Raw genomic sequence first — 17,297 nt, 5'->3', positions numbered from 1 at the left:
CTTGAGACTTCTCTCTAGATACAGAACAGTACAAAGAATTTCAAAGAAAAAAAGCTCACCCCCATGAGGACTTAGCACTTCACTGTGTCTTCTCAGATTTCCTTAGCCAACAGTACAGACAGAATCAATGTTGAAATGGAGGATACTCCAAAGGATTCCTGGTAAATGATTGTACAGAAAAATGCATTCCAGATGGTGTGTGTGCATGTGTATGTGTGCGTGTATGTGTGTGTGTGTGTGTGTGTGTGTGTAAGAAAGAGATAGATAGATAGATAGATATAGATAGATAGATAGATGATAGACAGACAGACAGACAGACAGACAGACAGATAGATAGATAGATAGAGCACAGATTTCTCACCTTGCTAACCACAGATTACCAATGTTTTTAGAACAATGTACTTTAGCAGTTACTAGAACCAGGAAGCTTTGGAGTCCAAGAAGAAAAAGGCAAAGATCTCACCTCATCTCTCAAGCTAACATTATCTATCATTTCCGTAGTCCCACTGGCATGCATGCTGGTTCAGTCTCCACCACTACAGAGGGTACCTAAGACTATCATGCTACAGTGAGGCCAAGTTTGTTTTGGCTAACCATCTCCGAAGAGGTGCCAATGTGGATTGGTTTCAGTGCTTTAAGGCCTGTGGTGAGGCAGCACTTTGTAAACAGGAGGACTTAGGGAAACAAGCAGCCACAGAGAAAGGGGCTGGGATGTCATTATTTCTCCAACAGCACACCCCAAAGATCCAAGGGCCTTCTCTTGGCTTCACATACTAAATTTCTGCACTGCTCCCTGTCCCCAATGAATAGTACCTCCATAGAGATCAAGCTTTTACAACACAGACCTGTAGGGGACACTTAAAGTCTCTACTGTAGCAGGATTTGTGAATGGGGACTATGCAGGCTAGTTTTATGTCATCTTGACACACAAACTAGCGTTATCTGAAAGGAGGAAACCTTAATTTAAAAAAGGCCTCCGTAAGATCTGACTATAAGGCATTTTCTTAATTAGTGATTGGTTGGGGAGGGCTGTTCTGTGGTTGGTGCCATCCCTGGGCTGGTTGTCCTGGCTTCTATAAGAAAGCAGGCAGAGGAAGCCATGAGAAGCAAGTCAGCTCCCCTCCATGGCCTCTGCATCAGCTCCTGCCTCCAGGATCCTGCCCTGATTTTCTGTCCCGACTTCCTTCAGTGATGAACAACAATGTGGAAGTGTAAGCCAAATAAACCCCTTTCTCCCCAACTTGCTTTTGGTCATGGTGTTTCATCAAATGAATAGAAACCTGACCCGAGTTCAACTTACCCTGCAGTTAGCACAATGCTCTTCTGACCTATATTTCTCTCCACTAAAATGGACGTTCTTAGAGGCTGCCATTTGATTGTCCCCTTAGCTTCTTGTCAAGATTCAAGCATTATCCTACCATTTATTTTAAAGCCTCCCATCTCAGCTTTTGCCCCTAAGTAAATAAATGTGGTTAGGTCTAGATTGTAAAAGAGCTTCAGAATTGAAACCAGACCAACACATAAATGTACCTGCAAAATTTTAAAGTGCTATGTAATTGGAAAGCGCTTCTGTCATTGCTAGGACTTTTAGACAAGGCTCTTCTGAATCATTTTTACATGGGGTCACTCATTTCTACATTACTGTATTTTGCAGTAGGGGGCAGCTTGTTGGTTCCCAGCTGCCCAGCTAGCTTAGACCCCAAATAATCACACAGAAACTGTATTAATTAAATCATTGCTTGGCCCATTAGCTCTAGCTTATTATTGGCTAACTCTTACATCTGAATTTAACCCATTTCTATTAATCTGTATATCACCATGTGGCTGTGGCTTACTGGGTAAAGTTCCTAGCATCTGTCTCCGCCAGCTCCATGGCTTCTTTCTGACTCTGCCCTTCTTTCTCCGAGCATTCAGTCCAGTCCTCAACGAGCTCTGATCCGCCCCACCCTGCTCTGCTATAGGCTCAAAGCAGTTCCTTATTCATTAATGGTAATTGCAGCATACAGAGGAAAATCAGTACTTCATAGTTAATAAATGATCTCTCAACTCCAACGGCAAGATCTAGGGTGTAATATAAAATGGCTATGCCATGCTCTGTAGAAGTTTACAAATGCCAGCCTTCCAGTTGCCTATAGAACAATGACAGAGAGCATTAATAACAGGGTTCTCCAAGCTCCTTCACAGGTCTACAAAATTTCAGGTATGGCACAGTTAAATGGTCTTAGTTTGTCCGAGAACTTCCTACACACGACTTTAATATACTCCAAAATGGTTTGCAAATGAACACTTGGAAATCAGCCCTGGCTCACACTGAAGATCACCTGCACCTAATGGTATGCCAATCCATGGTTTGAATGACTGAATCGTGGTTAACTCCCAATTTTCCCTACAGAATCTTCAAGGTGCATATGCAACTACTACTTTCCAAATGTTCATATTTTTAAAATTTTATTATTTCTTTATTCCTTCATTTACTTATGTGTGCATGCAGACATGCACATGCCAGGGTTCACATGTGAATGTGTATGTGCAGACATGCACATGCCACAGATCCCACGTGGACGTCAGAAGACAACTCTTGGGAGTTGGTATTCTCCGGCCACCTCGTGGGATCTGGGAATTGAACTCAGGTCTTTCAGGTCTGTGTGCAAGCGCCTCTGCCCACTGAACCATCCCACCCCAGGATTTACTGAGAGAGATCTCTGCTCGTGTCTGAAGGTGGTGAGTGCCAGGCAGCCTTGTAATCTGCACTATAAGCCTTTATCTGCAAGAAGCACACAGGCAGTCAGTGAGCTGAGGGCTCTACACAAGGAATTCCCTCATCAAGCGGAGGGCATCTTTCCACAACTGGGGAATAGGGTTTCACTTTCTCCCTTGACCCCAATAAGAAAGGAAGCAATTCCCCAGGGAGGGGCTCCGTGAAGGAGCTTGCAGCACAGTTCAATTTAGCAATGTTAAGCCTGGCAGATCAAGGGAAAGTCTACTCTTCTCAGGCAAATATTTCAACAAACAACCTTTTCTATAGAGACAAAATATTTTGAAGTTAATAAAAAGTACTTTGTTTAGAAATAGGCTTTGCTCAAATCCGTGGACTTCAGAAAGGAATACATGCCATGGCATCTTAAACTTGGCTACCATTTGTTGTAGACTGTTACAGTAAATTCCTACACTGATTATAAGGAGAGCTTCAGACCCTCTTGGTAGAATTCTTAAGGCTTGAACATTGACTCTAAAGAAGTCATGGATCCTCTAATGAAGGACACTATTGTTTTAGCTTGAAGCTGCTACCATTTTTGTATTAGAAGTGAAACAGAAAAGCATATCTTTGCAGGGGTACATGTTTCCAGACCAGCTTCCCCACCAGACTCTTGGGAAGAAGGCTGGTAGAAAGGGAGAGACAGGTTTCTGGATTAAAGAGGCCAAAAAAAGAGCCATGGAAATCTATTTGGAAAAAAAAAATCCTGGAAGATAACAATGACGAAAAACCAGAATATTATCTAGTTTAGAACAGCTCTGAAAACACATGACTACAAATATAGCCACATTTGATGGTCACCCAGTGCCTAAAATACTGCTGGCTCAGAAAGACTGGACAGTGCAGTTGCTGGGGCTTGATATTTGCTCTGCAGAATTCTCACTTGCCGGATGAAGAATGAGAAATGGGGCTATCATACTCTCCATGGGCATCTTCCTGGAACGGCCTTGCACTTAAAACCAAACCAGCTTACCATTTTCTTATGGATACAAATGGAATTTTAAGAAATTTAAACAATACACATCTAATTTTTAAAGATCTACTTTACGGAGACCCTAAAATGTAGAGTAATATAGGTATGAATGCCTTTCTTGACTGACAGCTTCAGATCCAGGCTTTACAGGAATTTACCTCTGATGGTCTTGGGACAGCTGGTATTGTAAAATATATTTTACGTGACAGGAACAGTTACACAGAAGTCGCTAGGCACTCTGCCATTCAGTGGCCTGAGCCCCCGAGGACAGAAAGGGGAGAAGCCACTCGGAGACATTTCAAGAAGGATTGGTAAGCTCTTAAAAAGACAGGTGACAACACATCATTAAAATTGCCAAATGACTCCGTCAGAGGCTAGTGATCTAGAGATGGCAGATCACCTCAGAGACACGACAGATAAAATCAGGTCAGAGCAAACAGAGAAGCAAACTGATCAAATCTGAAAGGAGGGACACATCTTAGCTGCGGCCATTCTACAGCTCCCATGACATCGTCAAGGCCCAGATCCTCACCCCAGCAGGCCTCAGACCACGCCCTCTCTTCCCTGCTGTGGCTTGCAAAGGCAACTTCATTACTGAGCTCTCGGGGTTGAGAGTGCTCAATCATCCATCCGAGGCTTCCCTGTGAGTTAGAGAGGCAGACTCAGGTCCAGCTGCACGGAGCCTCCCCCTACCCCCATGTTTGTGGCACGATGCCCCTCTCCCCAACCAAGACAGTGCTGATGGAGCAAAGGAGGAGAACATGGTAAGGGAACGTAGTCCCAGGCCAGTCTGGGCTATCCAGCATGGCCCTGTCTCAAAATAAAACAACCAACGCCAAACACTTTTGAAAAGAGGTGATGTAAAGACTTCAAACAGACAGGCATGTTGGAATGAGTAATAACAGGGTGTTGTGAATTTCAGGCCAGACCTGTGAATTAATCGACACTGCACTTAGGATATACCAGGACAGTAGACAGAATGGCCAGGGGATGTGTTAGTTCAGAACACCAGAGGGAAACAGAAACCACTTCTACTGTGGACGCCCGCAGCATCATATCCTGGCTGCGACGGTAGCACTCCAGGGCAAGAGGAGCACTCCGGACTTGGAGTTAGACCCGGGAGTTTCCACCTCAAATTCCCTTCAAATGTACAAGCAAAGAGTCTGGGGGTGTGACTTAGTGGTAGACCATGGGTCTAGAATATACTAGTACTGGATTCCATCCCTAGTACAATTCTCTCTCTTCCGTCTCTTTCTCTCTCTCTCTCTCTCTCTCTCTCTCTCTCACACACACACACACACACACATTCACACTCACGTACACTTTCTCACATACTCGCTCTCACACACAACTCACACACTCACTCACAGTCACTCTCTCACACAGACACACCAACTTGTTCACACGTTCACACACTTATACTCACATTCACACTCTCACACACACTTTCTCACACACTCGCTCACAGTCACTCACACACAGACACACCTACTCATTCACATGCTCACACACTTATACCCACATTCTCTCTCTCTCTCTCTCTCTCTCTCTCTCTCTCTCTCTCTCTCTCCATTTGATTTTAGACTGTTCCCATACATTTCTGAGAAGCTCCTGTCCCCTCCCCTGTAACCACTCCATTAGTGAGTAATTGTGCTGAAAGACACAGGTAACCTGGAGTGTATAGCTTGTGGTGAGTGATTAAACACTCTCTTTATCCTTTATGAAGGCCGTGCAAATGGGAACCTCAGGATGAGGAGGTAAACCTAGATCTGGTGGGAAAGCTGGCATTGAGGGCGGGAAGGAAGAGTGGGAGCGGAGGCCCACAGTTGGCTTTGAATAGGGAGGCTATGCAAATCATCTTCACCCTCTGGAACATGAGAGTGGAGGATTGAGGCTGCTGGGAGAAGACATGATCCCAGAAGGTTCTGGGGGAATCTCCGGTGAAAAACACCCGGAAAAGAATTAGAAATCGAACCGGGGGATTAGGGAGAAAAGGGAAGCCAGAGAAACATGAGCTGGTGAAGGTTTGGCTAGAAGCGGTTGCTCTGATATTCCATCCCTGAGAACCTGTGAACCAACTAAACTCCACTCCCGCCTGAATGACCATGCTTTTTAAATCAAAGGCATATATATGAAGTTACAACATTTGATGAAACCAGACCCCACATTTTAAAGAAACAAAGAATATTAAAAGAAAATAGTTGACTTAATACAGGGCTTGAGATCAATTGTAACCCCGCACCTTTTGAACTTAGACCACAGTGATGGCTGTACTGCCTTGCTTTAACTCTACCAAGGCCTGATCAACCACTCAAACTTTCTCCAGCACAGACTTTTCCTCATCATTCAGAAAACACGGGATGGTAAAAGGAACAGGTCACATTTTCTAAAAGCTTGTGCCCATTGAACACTGGAAAGGGGCAGCTAGGTTCTCAAATGAGAGTAGAAAGGGAACATGGCGGCAGAGGAGGTGACGTTGGCTTTTGCTCAACCCCCCAAACAGGCTTTGATTCCCTAAAGGCATGCCTGGTAATTTTGTTTTTATTGACTCTCAGTGCTGGGGGAATCTGGCCCAGTGCTTCCACAAAGTTTTCAAATATTGCAGCTAATTGTTGGAGGCCTGGATCCAATTGTTATCTCCAGCTACAGGGAGCAGATCTGGTACCAGCGAGTGCATCTGGTCTTTTGACATTGGAGGTGATGACCTTTCCGTGCCTATTAGCGTGGCTATTCATCAAGGTCTTAGCAGGTCTGTGCAAGGTCACCGTCATTTGCAGATGCCAAAAACAGGAAGCCTCCAAATGACCCACCCACCATCCCATGTGGAACAGAGCTATGGCATTCTCATTGGTTTTTTAAAATGCAGGGACCTTGCATCTGGCTAAAGCAAACACACTTCTTTTCCCTGACAGCTTTGCAGCACATTGAGGGGAAACAAACAGAAAAAAGGAAATTCTACTCATACAAGGTGAGCCCTAAAATGGCCATTTTTTCTGAATGAGAAGTAAAATAGAGAAGGGTCTTGTGTTTGGATGAAGAATAAAATAATTCTGATTTAATTCACAGCTCTGTGTGGACCAACGGAAAAGCAGCTTTATTCTCAAAGGCAAACACATGCACAAGTAACCAACTCACACGAGAAAACTGTTCCAGTTCTTTTCTAACATCTTCCATGTTAACTTTAGTCTACTCTTTGTATTTGTTAGCATCCAGGCTCACCTGGCCACACCCCTTGGGGACCCTGCACGTGCGTGCAGGGCAGGCAGCATCCTGTCCCTTTAAAAGACAAAACTCTGCCTACTTCTACCTCTTCTTCCTCCTCTCTGTACCTCTCTCTGTCTCTTTTCCCCTCTTTCTCCCTTTCTCCCCTCCCCTTCCTTCCCCCAATAAAACTCCCCTCGTAAATTCTGCCTACATGGTGTGCATCTTCTATAGACTGGACCCACCCGCCAAGGTCCCTCGTGCCGTATCATAACAGCATTCGTTTCTAATTTCTTTTCATCACACACTGCTCCACAGAAAGGTCACATGTGGACATGTGCTTCCTCCTCCCCAGATTCACTTTCTAAGTTCATCAAGGATGGACAACACCATCCTTGCCTTTGGATCTTTCTCATACTTAACTCGGTGTTCAAGGCAAAGAAGGAATTTAACAATTGTAAAGCAGGTCTCTTCTAACACGGACTCCACCACAACTCACACCAAGTAACTGCCTGGCATTTCTACCTACGTGCTGAAGAAGCCATCATTCGGGTTTCATAAAATGGCATCAGATTGGAGAAAGTTCAATTTGAAGGAGACGCTCTCTCTTAGAATCTGAGATGGCCGAGGGCCACCTTCACTGCTGTTGAAACCAGTGGCTTAGCTAAATGCTTCCAGATGCCCCTCACATTTTACATGTGGAGCATAAGGTCAATCGTAGGTAACAGGGTGGGCGCTGTCTTTGGTTATCCGGGTGGAGGGGAAAGGTAGCTGCTGGGGCAGCTTGGTCATCCAAATGTCCTTTCCCCACCTTTGTTACAGCTTTGATTTAGCTGCATTTCTTCCTGGAGCCTGTTTCTGGGTCGACTTTCAAGCTTGACCTTGAATTGCACTCAGCAAACCACTTCCTTGGAGCAGCACAGCAGGGGTTAAAAAGGAGTCACTGTGGGGGAGAAGTGCCTGGACTGAGGAGTTCTGGGAAACCTCTCCTACAATAAATACTTGCCTATTTTTAACACATGTGATTCAGAGGTAGCAGGACAAGAGATTGATTCGAACCTACATTTCACTCATCAGACCGTGAAGTTCCCTTCCTTCCTCCCCCAGCTTGATTTGCATAAAAACCTATCACCATAATTCCTGATTCTCAAAGCAAGGGACAGAAAGAGGCATTAGCATCTCATCCAGTGGATATCTCCTCATGGGAAGACAAGGGTTTTGTTTTTGGTGTTACCAGAGTTCAAACTCAGGGCTTTGTACATGCCAGCCAAATGCGCTACCACTGAGACACACCAAACTTGTAATGAACGACTGACTCCCCCAAGTACAAGGACAAGACGAGACAAGACCAGCGTCTCAAAGGATAGAAATGGACAACTAAAAGGGGGATAAATGTTCCCAGTAAATTTAAAGTCAAACAGGTGGAGAGAGTTAAACTTTAAGTCTCCATTTTTAACATAGATTTGTTTCTAGAATGAGTGTTTAGTGACCTCCTTGTCCCCTTCACCAGGCATACTTGAAGGGTCTGCAATGGGGAAGACTCAGGAGTGCATTATCTCTAGCTCAGCATGTGAACACAAGCTTCCAGCAGGTACATGTTAAAGAAAGAGAGATGCCCACTGTGCAGGTAAAGCCAAATGTGGATATTTTCTGAATGATGTAATTCTGTGCTGTATTTTTCTAACTACTACATTTACATTGTGTAATATTTACATATATATATATATATATTATACTGTATATAATCATCATCACAATGCTGTCAGGTCAGACCAAGGGAAAGTCAGAAGATTTTGCAATGGGCGAGACGGAAGGAAAGTGCTTCAGTGGCTGTTTTAAGGTTGCACACTGGATTCTGATTCTTGTTCTCCAGCACCCTGCCAAGAATTCCACAGGATGGTTGTATCGGCAATGTCTAGTCTGATACAATGAGTTACTTATTCATCATATGAATCATTAATGATGTAGACACTGATTATTGTTTTATTAGCTAACTTCCGACAAATCAATCAACCCTCAGCCAGAAATTTACAGGACCTTGCGACACAGTAGCAAGATCACCTACAGACCCAAGAGGTGCATAGTGTTTCTTTCTCCCCAGCAGAGTTTCACCAAACTGCAAGCTACAATTCTAATGCTGCAAAGCTTTCAGCGGCAGGACTATTTGCTTCTGAGACATGACAGTGGCAGCTGCTGACCTGGGCTGGGTTCAGTGAGTGGTTCTCCTCATCCTAGAGGATCACCTCTTACAGGGATAGAAAAGAAAAGATGGCGACGCTCCAGAGAGAAGCCCCGTGTGGGAGGAATCATAAGCACTGTGGACCAAAGCCTCAACTTTGCTTAATCTTAACCAACCAGTGTGAGAAACCTGCCATCTTGAATATATGGCATCTGTACTGAGAAGGAGTTCTCTGACCTGTTACTCAACACAATAGGATAAGGGACTCAGAAAATGCCAACAGAAGAGTGAAGATCAAGATGCCTGGTGTGGCCTGGCAACAGTGATGGACAAGCTTCTGTCCCCTAGGCTACCCTGTAACCACACGCTCCTGCAGCATCTCCATCCCAGGGTCATTTCATCAAAGGTCCGGGGTGGGGAAGCCCCCTCGGCAAGAAGGCACAGGGAATAACAGACAGGAATGCTTTCACTCAGAATTTCTGTTGTTATTGCTGTTGTACCTGAAAAAAAATGTAGCTTTCAACTGAACACAAACATACACATCACGCCAACAGAGAGACCATATATTTCTGTATTTCTGGTTGCCCTCAAGAGAACAAACCCCAAGTCTGTATATACCAGCCCTATCCTTCTCCGATATTTAAAGTTTCTGTAGGTTTGTTGCCTAACCTAATCTTGCTAATCATGGTCAGTTTTCTTATTCCCATCCCTAGTCTTAGGTCTTCAGTAGTGAAAGAGAGGTAACGCTTCTGTCTACAATTTTCGGATCTTTCTCGTCCAGTCTGTGGAAGTAGCAACCACTGGCTCTGTCAGACAGAACAAGCTGATGTAAGTGCCGCCCTCAGCTGGACACCACTGCGGTTTGTAAGTCGCAGGCTTCCAAGCCCTTGTGCTTTCCTGGGGACCACAAACACCTCTGCATGCCTGCGAAGGCCTCTGGTAGCAGAGAACAGAGGTTGAACAGTGTGTTCTTCCCTACCCGCTCAACAGCTGGCTGTTTCAGAGTGGGACCTGACTCTTCTAAAGGAGGAAGTGAGCTCATTCTTCCAGGAAGCATTTGAGCTTCCCTTCCTTGTCTGCTTTTTCCTAAGGTCTAGAGCAATCAACACGGTACAGAAAGGCCCTGGTCTCCCGGGAGTCCTCTTTGAAAAGAAGACCTCCGATCAATCAATGAACGTACTTTGAGTCAACAAGTAGCTCCGAGTCGGAGGTCTCTGCATCACTGATAGTCACCAATGTTGAAGACCAACAAAAATATTTTCTACAGAACTAGGACATGGCTTTGAAAAGAAATGAAAGCAGATGAGTCACAAACATTGAAAAGTCCTTGTACTTTGTGCTATAGAGCCGCAACACAAGAACTGCAATTCTGGGCTCCCTTCCCCTGAATATCGTCAAGGAGACACAGTAGGCCACAGTTCCCAAGGAGTCCAAGCCTTCAGGGACATATAGCTAAGTGGAACCAAGGGGCCCCAAGTCAAGTCTTATTCTCTTTTCCTACTATATGCATCATATGACAAAGCAAACAGAATATCTATGGGTATCCAGAAGGGAAAATAGTTATTTGATTTTAGGAAAACTGATTGAAGAATCATAACTACCTAATGTATCAACATGCCATTTTTTTCTTTTTTTGTAGAGACAGTTATGTATCACTCTAAGAAGAAAAAGTATAGATTCATTACAAAGAACAAAATTCTTTCTTTAAAAAAAAAAGAAGGGGCAGGAGAGACAGTTCAGCACGAAAGAATGCTTATTGCTTTTTGAAAGACCTGGGTTCAGTTCCCAGCACCCACGTCAGGTGGCTCCGAACAACTTGTGACTCTAGTTCCAGGGGAATCTGCCCTCTTTTGGCCTCCATGTATATCTGGATGTACATGGTGTATATAAACCCACATGGGCACACACATAAATAATAAATCTTTCTTTAAAAAAGAAAATGCCTACTCTGTGTCAAACAAAACCTCAAATGACCAACTCTTTCAAACATTGAATATTTGAGTGTGACTCAGGTCGGGGCACATGCCTCTTGGGAGTGTTCATGCTGAATGTCTGAGTGTGACTCAGGTGGGGACACATGGATCTTGGGAGTGTTGGGCATATTTGCCCTTGTGTTCCTTCTTCCATAAAAAAAAATTATCAAAATTATCTATCTTAACTGTGTTAGTACCAAATAAATGCAATTCAGATTACATACTATATATTCATTAATATATTTATATTTTTCTTATACTTGGAAAATAGGTTAAAATTAAAATATTTTCATAGGTACCTCTGAGCACTGTGTCTAGTGAGTAAACCAGCTTCAGACCACAAACCCTTGGTTTTGTGAGCCCTCGAGATAGACACAGGTAAGCAAAAGAAATTCCAGTACATTTCCTGGTTGTGATGAAGACTCGCAGGGGGCAAACCAGGTCTCGACAGTTAACAGAACTTCATGAGTTCCGACGCCCTGAGGAATCTTAACTTCATTGAAAGATGGTTTTTGCGACAGCTTTGAACTCTTCCAGAAAAGCTCAGCATAGCCAACATTTTCGACTCCAGCGAAACATTATTACTTTGTGGGTTGAGCCAAGAAGGTCTAACCCAGTGGTTCTCAATCAATGGGTCACGACCCCTTTGGTGCCCGAACAACCCTTTTATGGGCGCTGCCTAAGACCATAAGAAAACACAAATATTTCCATTATAATTCATAAGGGTAGCAAAATTACAGTTATGAAGTAGCAATAAAAATAATTTTATGGTTGGGGTTGACAACAACATGAGGAGCTGTATTAAAGGGTCATGGCCTCAGGGAGGTTGAGAATGACTGCTTTAACCCATCCCGGGGTTTCAGTGTCTTTTTCTTTTTTTTTTTTCTTTTTCCATGTTGTCATAAACTTGAAAGTATAAACATCCACATGCACAAAAAGTGAGAGCACTGTGCTGACTCGATAAAGTCCCTATCACTTTGTGAAACTTTGATGTGGGATCGAGCAATGCTCATCACTTGGCAAACGGCCTCAGCTGTGGTCAGAGTCGGCTCTGCTCTGACAGTCGGAGAGGACAGTCAAACTCGTGCCTGAACTGCCACGCAGGTCCCTTCCTTTGCCTTTTTATCATGACAGCATCAAGCCACCATCACCAAATCAGAGTGAGATTTCTAAACTCGAGGAAGAGCAGCCAAAAGGGACAAAGAGAACGTTGACCAATGACAAGCATCTTAAAAGGAACACTAACTCATTGGCTTCTAGCAGGCTAACCAGAAGAAGCAAGCCAGGTGAGGAGAGATTCTTTCTGATCCTGTGTTTATCCTGTGTGTTTTACCGGGACACAAGCATTGTCTTCCATTTCACGTACTTTCCTAACAATAGTTGTTATTCTGGATAGCAAGAGAGTTAAGCTTTATTTTGAAATAGGTTTCTTTGAAGAACCTACTTAAAAATTAAAAAATTGGCTTCAGCATATATTCATATATATATATATATATAAATTTAATGAACATAAATTATAACCATTAACCTTTTGCCACATATTTCATAGTTAAGCAGCCCAAAAGAGAGAAAACCCAGAACAGGAAAGTGAGAACAAGGGAAAGAGCTTACTTTCATAGTTGGCGCTGGCTTTTCTGACGTCTTTACCCACAACTCCCTCTGTCGGTCCTCACCTATAGTAGAGACAAAAAAATTAGTGATTTATTAAAATGTTGTTTTTTAGAATTATCTTTATTTATTTAATTTTCATGTGTGTGTGTGTGTGTGTGTGTGTGTGTGTGTGTGTGTGTGTGTGTGTTATATGTGCACAGGGACGGAGGACAGAGGAAGACACCAGGTGTCCTGCCCAATCTTTCTCCATGTCCCTGTTTTCACAAAGGAGTCAGCAACTCAGAATACTTCTCCTGTTTCCGGCCCACACAGCAGTGGGGTTCTAGGCACATGTGGTAATACTTGGCTGTTCACATGGGTGCCAGAGATTTGCACTTAGGTGCTCACACTTGCATATATGCTCTTACATACTGAGCCATCTCCTCTGCCCGGGAACATGGATGAGATATTAGCGCTAACTTGAAGCAACAAGTGAACATTAGTAGCCACAAGGCCAGAATTTACCAGGAAACTGTCACAACAATTCTAAAGTAATCACAAAACATTTAAAAATCCCCAAATCTTATAGGAGGTCATACTGAAAAGACACTGATGCTCACTTATCTTTGATTTTCTTCTTGGCTCAAAAAATTCAAGACTTGAACTTTTGATAGTTCTGAAAGCCAAGGATTCCAACCATTTTCCCAGCATCAGGAAGTGCTTCTCCTAGTGGAGGGAAGATGAACCCAGAGGCCACAGAGCAGAGAAGCAGAGGGGAGTAAGATGCCAGTCAGTCTCCTTTGCAGCATCTCTAAGATCCAGCCTCCAAGGTCATGGCCAAGGTCCCCTTGCGTTTCTCTCCACGTCTCTGCCCATGAATTCTTCTCAGCTTCCTTCTCTATGAGGCATTTGGAAGGTGGAGTCTTCCATCTTACCTCTAGAAGAATAGAATTTCTCTTTTTGTCTCTTCACCGTGTTTAAAAAGGAGGAATTGTAGACATCTCAGTGTTCAAAGTTTCAAGATATGCACTGCCCAAGTGAAGCCAGTGTTGTCAGTTTTTAAAAGGAAAGCAAATGTGCTTAGAAATTTACCAACCGTATATCTTTTAAAAATATTTTTATCTAGTACATGTGGGGTTTGGGTGTTTTGCCTGAGTGTATACATGAGCACCATATGCATGCAGTGCCTGAAGAGGCCAGAAGAGGGCATAGTTCCTTAAACTGGAGTTAGAGAGGTTCTGAGCCACGATGCAGGTGTGGGGAACTGAGATTTCTGTAGTTTCCCAACTCCATATCTTTATGAACATGCTAGAAATTATCCTAGGTGACTTATGGAAGGGTCAAAATTAAAATGTAAGAGAGAAGAGCTTGCTGAGTACCAGCACAGAAAGCGTGGTATGGGGGCCCAGGATGACCATTATTAGAACAGTCGGAAAAAGCACAAACTTGTAAAATATTTGAAAAAAATCCACCGAATAAAATCTTTTTATAACATTTAGTCCCACCTAAAGATGAAATCGTAGCTCTCACATTAAAATGAGTAAGTTAATTTTATTTCATATGTGGGGAGTCAAAACAAAGAAATTTGAAATTTGCTTGTGACTCAAGTCAGTAATGCCGTTTTTAGTTTTAAACTGGAGAAAACAAAGGAATGAACCAAATATTTAGTTTCAGTTAAGCTAGAAAAGGACCATGTGTGCGCATGTGTACAGATTTAAGGAAGAATGCACAATTTAATTAGTTAAAATTAAAAGCTGCTGCTTTGCAAATTGTGAAATCACAGAGACTTGTTTTTGGAAAATGTAGCCTTAAAACCAAACACAAGAAGAGAATTATTCAAGGAATGCAAGTCAGACATGGAAAAGATTTAAACATGTAGAATATTGAAAAGTATCTTCAGGGGCCAATGTGAGGAACTCAGTGAGAACAGTTTTCTAAGCTGATATTTAATGATCAGAACTGAACCCAAAATAGAAATGCTTGAAATATGAACCAGTATGGTTTATTTTAAAAATCCCCAAACTGCATTTTAAAAAGAGGCTGTCTGATTGGCTTGCTGAAGCAAACAGAAGACTCTTCACCAACTCTACCCAAAGAAATAAAAGTAAGGCACTTCTTTGATTCAAATAAGATGCCAGGATCCTAAACAGAGAGTGCTGGAGCCAGTTTCCAATGAAAGTCACACCAGTACGGGGACTGTTCTACAGGCATTCATACATAGAGGCACTGTGCACTATCAGAAGGCGGGAAGAGCTTCAGCATCTGGCACTGTGCTCCATCAATATCCAGTACGGTGTTTTATAGTCTTACAAAATACTTTAAATACAGAAAAATAAAAAAAGACCATTATACGATAGTGAAAGGGAATGTACAGACTAGTTGCCATCATAAGCAGGTGACAAGGCTGTGTACTTAGACAGTACAAAAGAGTTTGTTTGCTTGTGGAATCCAGGGCCTCATGCTTGGAGTGTGGCTAATGCTCTACCACTAATCTAGCATCAATTCTAAGAGAAAGTTTTCTTTTTCTTTTTCTTTTTTTTTAAGAGGGAGAGTGTTATGAGAAAGGGTCTGGTAGCCCAGGCTTGCCTTAATTCACTATATAAATGGGAATGGCCTTTAATTGATCCTCTTGCCTCCACTGCCCAAGTGCTGGAATTATGGGGTTCATCACCACCCAACTTGGCTTCCAGGAGAAAAATCATAAATGATAGGGAAGTGTACAAGTTTCATGAAACGATCTAATGTACAATATGCAAAAAGCAAGGGGTTTTGTCCAATGCCAGCAATGTCTAGTCATAAGTGATTGAGAATGGAGATCATCACCAAGGAGACATATTCAGAAAAATTACCCTTGTAAAAGACACACAGAAGACAGTAACAGAGCAATTTGGCATCAATAACAGTTTCTTCATGAGAAATGGAGAAAAGTACACATGCATTTGGTTTTTCAGAAGAACAGCAACACTATACCATTAGGAAATTCAATATGAGGTAAACCAGCACACTGGTATTTTTGGCCTGATAGGAATACAAGGCAAGTGGGGGAGGAAACATTTACAAGCAGCAGGGATTATTTATAGATGAACACCTGGGAACCTCATCGGCTGCTCTGTAAATTCAATATGGGATTAAAAAAAATCAAGAATATTTGATTATTTGGCCTTAAGTGCAAAATCCACTAATGGAGTGTGCTCAGGGCATTAAATACAAATAGAATTCGATGTAAAAACAAAATGAACCTTCATTACACTTCAGAAGGAAGGTTAGGGAAATGTTATAAAATAACCATCAATGTTATATATATGCCAAGAAAATGCTGATCACCCTTAGCTGAATAATGGCAAAACAAATCTCATTTTATTGCTTTTGGCCCAAGGACAAGGCTAGGCTTATAGTCTGAAAGGCAAGCAAGGTGGTGTTTAAAGTAAGTTACAAAGGCAAAACCAGGTAATGTGAGTTCATGTATAAAAATAAATAAGATGTCAGGGTTGGTTTTTTATAAAGAGGAAATGTGAAGTCCAATATAGCACCACGTCCTTTTAACTCCAGTGTCTAAAATAAGCTAGCTCACCTTTAATTTTAGGTGATATTCAGATATAAGTTGAAGAGCCATGTGGCAAGAGCTGTAGCATCAAGTCTAGATATTCCAGAATGAATGCTAACAAAATCGCCCAGGAAAGGAACCAATGTTGTTTTTTATATGTAGGACAACACGAGAAGGATTGTTACGTGACTAGCTAGAAAGAGTTTTCAATGCATGGTCTTAAAAGAACCAATTCTACTTCGGATAACTCCTGTACAAAGTCTCCAGCATGCACATCTTCCATAAGATGTGACTTAGTTGACAGATACCAGCCCCACAGATAGCAACCCCCCCACCCCATGGATTTATTACTTCTGTGAGTAAAACCCATGGACTTCCTAAAACAGTTAACCAACCAGACAAAAGACCAACAACAAAAATCTCTCAATATCCCCCGAAGTTTCTAAAAAATATTTTTAAACCAAAACTCTGTTTGAATTAGAGTCTTGCTTCTCCCCGGGCCTGCCATCTTGGGGTGCCATCCCACAAATGTCCCCCCTGCCCTTCGATCTGAGAATGCTGCTAAGGTGTGTTGGGACTCTGATCCACTGCGACATAAGAAACACTTTCTTTTCCTGTTTGCTTGTTTAGTCCTGATTTTTTATTGACAATAACTTCTGCATATAGTACATCTAATCACAGTTTTTCTTCCCTCATCTCATCCCAGATCCGCCCCACCTCCTGTCCGGGCAACACCACTCCTTCCTTTTCTTTTCTTAGAAAACAAACAGGCAAATAAACAAACAAACTGGAATAAGAAATAACGAAAAGCACAAGAAACACATACATACAGAAATACACACACACATACAGACACACACACACACACACACACAAAACCCATAAAACATAAAATCTGAAACCATAAGACACGAGAGAGATCAGGAAAGTAAAGCAAAAATGAAAACAAAATACCCTAACAATGCAATATGAGACAAAAATCTAAAAAAAAATACCACTGAGTTCATTTTATGACCATGTACTTTTAAGCATAGGACCTGACCTTAAGTGTGGTTTGTATGCCCGGTGAGACTCCAACAGAG

At 42.5% G+C, this 17,297-nt stretch overlaps 1 protein-coding gene across 6 annotated transcripts in view; it reads right to left on the bottom strand.

Annotated features, from left to right (window-relative positions):
• Plekhg1 (pleckstrin homology and RhoGEF domain containing G1) overlaps positions 1 to 17,297 on the bottom strand; it is a 213,637-nt gene that overhangs the window by 140,524 nt on the left and 55,816 nt on the right. For all 6 annotated transcript variants that reach the window (XM_048419745.3, XM_048419742.3, XM_085688177.2 and 3 more), the window contains one exon: positions 12,693 to 12,754. The gene's annotated coding sequence lies outside the window, so the exon portion shown is untranslated. The remainder of the gene's footprint in view (positions 1 to 12,692; positions 12,755 to 17,297) is intronic.

Source organism: Myodes glareolus, chromosome 1, assembly GCF_982192425.1.
Source record: "Myodes glareolus chromosome 1, mMyoGla1.1, whole genome shotgun sequence".
In the NCBI taxonomy this organism is placed as follows: domain Eukaryota; kingdom Metazoa; phylum Chordata; class Mammalia; order Rodentia; family Cricetidae; genus Myodes; species Myodes glareolus.
Note: the sequence above shows the minus strand (reverse complement) of the source record. Positions and strands in the feature narration are given on the sequence as shown.